This window comes from Coffea eugenioides, chromosome 7 (genome assembly GCF_003713205.1).
Source record: "Coffea eugenioides isolate CCC68of chromosome 7, Ceug_1.0, whole genome shotgun sequence".
Lineage (NCBI taxonomy): Eukaryota > Viridiplantae > Streptophyta > Magnoliopsida > Gentianales > Rubiaceae > Coffea > Coffea eugenioides.
The window spans coordinates 23,594,011-23,597,874 of record NC_040041.1 but is presented as its reverse complement, the minus strand read 5'-3'; the positions used below and the strand labels follow the sequence as shown (position 1 = coordinate 23,597,874).

The 3,864-nt window shown below is 35.4% G+C and overlaps 1 pseudogene; it reads right to left on the bottom strand.

Annotated features, from left to right (window-relative positions):
* Nucleotides 1-210: 210 nt before the first annotated feature.
* LOC113777159 lies at nt 211-2,307 on the bottom strand (annotated as a pseudogene).
* Between the last annotated feature and the right edge of the window lie 1,557 nt (nt 2,308-3,864).

Here is a 3,864-nt window from a genome sequence, read left to right as displayed (position 1 = left end):
AGGCACTCGTTACAATAGGAAATGCCAGAATAACATATTAAATATTCAAATGTCATAAATAAGTGCAACATCACACTACAAATAGTTTGATCAGTTTCAGTAGAGAAAATTTTGACATATAAGTCAAGGCTGCACTAAAAAACATATTACAAGTCCCAAAACATTTTCTGTGCTACCGAAACATTTTCTAAACTTAAGACAGCACTATAATCACAGTTTTTGAGTCGACATGTAAGTTGTACTGCTAATCTTCTTCCAAACCTTCAAAATGTACGAGATATTTGCTTCACCCTTCACCCTTCACCTGATATGTAGGTTAATAATCACAAATAGATGAGCACACTCATTAACAGGAATAAAAAGTTCCATAAATTTACGTAAGCAGCATAGCTCCTTTAATAAGCCTAAAACTTTCATAATGGAACACCGGGAAAAATGTCATCAACTATGAACTATTACATATTGGAAACAGTAGTGGACTAAACTCCTATAAATAAATACATACAGAAGTATATAAATATGACAGATTATCCACACATGAATATGTAGTTACCATAAAAGTGATGAATTATGTTCTTTACTTGTTCTTTTACAAAGAGTTGTTATCAGATCACTTATAACACATATAGATTGACGTTTACAAATTTTTGGAGCAAAAAAATGTTTTTCTTTAATTATCAGTAGGGGCATATCTATTAATTTCAAAGCTAAACGATTGTTTATTGAATTTCTATATGCAAAATTGAAGGTTTCCTTTGGCCAACAGGGACAGGTGCCCCCACAGGCCATAATCTAGATCTGTCCCTGGATGCTGGACTGTTTAACAGAAGCTCAGGTGATGCATAAGTATGAAATAAGGTTCTAAAGATGCTCACAGTACATCAACATGCAATAGGTTATGAGGAACTTAGCTTCAGCAACAAAAAACTTATGTACCAATGTAGTGTATCAGTACATTTCAACCGAAGACAGAAGAACTTGACAAAGAAACAACAAAGCAAAGGGCAAAGGAAAGAACACTAAAATTATAGGATTTGCACTTACTAGCACTTTTGCATTTCCAAAATCACAAATCTTCACTTGGTGACTAAGAGGATCAACCTGAAAAGACAAACAATGACTGTCAAGGAAAGGAAAAAAGAACAAGAAACAAGCATACTGAAGTCGAACATGAAGACAATATATACCAAAACGTTTTGGGGCTTCAAGTCTCTATGGCATACTCCAGCAACATTATGCAAATACGCTAGACCTCTGAAAATCTGAAAAACAACTACAAATTTAGCTTCACTCAAGCACTATAGAACACTGCAAATATACTAGCACGGAAGCAACCCACATACTTGGTAGGTGTACAGTTTAACATAAATCAGTGGCATCATCTGGTTGATGTTACTATAATGCTTTAGAACCCGATAAATTGCCTCAGGGACATACTCCATTACTAAATTGAGAAAAAGCTCATCTTTACTAGTAGTTGAAAAAAAAGCAATTCTTTAGAGACACCACATTTGGGTGATCCATTGTGCGCATTAACTGCAATTCACGATTCTTGTATCGCCTGTCCTGTAAAACCTTCTTTATAGCCACAATTTCTCCAGTTTCCAGACATTTTGCCTACATGAGCATGCATAACCCCAGAAATTAAAGCAAAAAGATTAGCAAATGAAAGATTAGTATAATTTTGTAATCCACATACCTAGAAAACAATTCCAAAAGATCCAGTCCCCACAACCCTCTCTGCCATGTAACTAACAGTCTGCAAAATGAATCAAGCAGTGGAAACAAGTTTTCAATAATCTCTTGAGCAAAATTGATCAGATCATGTCAAAGTCTTATGTAGTTATCCAACAAGTAATATGATTATTCAACAATTCCAAAAAATGCAAGGCAGAGTCAGCAAAGCTAATATTGGATGTACAGAAAATGCAACCTTAGTGCTACTGAATGAAAATAGGCAACATCAACAAATGCAATTCAACCAGTTAATAAGCAAACACGAACCACAATTCTACCTGCTTGGGTTCAAAATGATATACTAAAAACTGTTTTTTTTTTAAGAAAAAAACAACAGAAAGATGAGGCTCAGATTTCTTTTATGAATCGTACAGAGACATTGACCGTGCCATGGCCACAAAATCTGTAGCTGCTCATACATGAGACGAGACCAACTGCTGAGTTTGCCCAGCCAAGTTACGGGTCGGTTCGTCTCCAATGCCCGATTTGATTTGCTCAGAAATAATGCCCAACAAGTATCATCACCGCCTCTTTTCCATAAACGCCGAATCCTTTCACCACCACCTTCATCTCATATTACACCGTCGCCGAAAAGAAAGAAAAGAAAAAAAAACAAAACTCGCAACGAGGGCTTCTTCCCTGTTATTGTTAAACACACACACACACACATATGTTGATATGCATACGTGTGTTTGTGTACATATATATATACATATATTTCCCTGGCTCTGTTCGAAGGGCTGTTGGTTTTTTAGTAAACAATGGCGAAATCATAGGCAAAGCAGAGATGGGCAACCACCCTTGAAGAAATCCCGTACTCCTCTGTTGCTGCCTCATTCGTTCTTCTTTCTGAGCTGTATAATCATCAGAGAAAAGGCTAAACCCACCGTGGCTGCAAAAACCTCCATTGGGAGATTTTGCCGAGCCAAGATACGAGCTAAATTAATAAGGGTAAAACCCACAAGTAAGCAGAATCCAAAATGAGGAGATGACTCCATCCATAAATCAAATGAAACCCAAAAAAACTGGACTGAAATTTTTGGCAAAAAAAAACAATTAGGGCAAAACATTTGGGGGAAAATTAGGGTGGAAAAAGAGAATCGGCATACCTTTTTTTGTCGAGAGTTGCTGCTAAATGTAGTCTTCTATTTGCTCATTGCCGAGCCAAGATCAATTAGGAGATGGCGAGGAGATGTTTCGGCAGAGATGAGGAGTAGTGTTATTTGGTTCTAAGTGTTGGCTATTGGCTGGTAGTGATGTTTCGGTAGAGTGAATGAATAAACATGACCACCGATGGTTGGTTTCACTAAGTGTTCAATATCAATTCCGCGCCTCTCCTCAGACTATTGACTTTGAATAAAATTTCAATTCCTTAGATTTCCTCCTTACTTGTTCAGTACCAAAATTTCAAACAAAGTTTTTTAGTTTCCAACATTTTAGTACATATAATATTTTACTAATATATTATTATTTGCTACTTTTAAATATTTTTGTGAAAATATTCATAATGGGTGAGAAAATTATGTTGCAATACTACAAGTGGTAAATGCACCTTGGTCTTGCTTCAAATAGTTAATTTTTTTATGACATCAAATAGTTGATCCGATATTAATATTGATATCATTTTCTCAAAATTGTGAACTAAATTAAACTTATCTATCTTTCTTTCCATTATTTTTGCCCAATACTCCAGAATTTTGTTTTGTTATTTTATAATAAGGAGAGATGATTTGTTTCAAATGGTTAATTTCACTTTAAATTATTGCACTAATATTAATTCACATGACAAAATTTGAGTTCCTAACAGTTAAAAAATTCATTAGAGAGCAAATACAGAATAACAATTGCTATAGTATATAAATATTTTAAATCAGATCGTGACAAGAGAAAGTTGTCACTAACTAGTTCCATTATTATCAGTGACAACAACAACCAAGTTGTCAAAGAAAGGGGAATTATTACTGACAACATTTAGATAGTCGTCGCTGATGTAGTTTGGCGCGATGTGGCGGGAGTTCAACTGTGACGACAATCCAATGTCATCACTGATGCCTTTGCTCCTTTCAGTCAATTGTGACAACTTTTCGTGTTGTGGCTAATGGGCCCCATTTTGTGACGACTAATTTT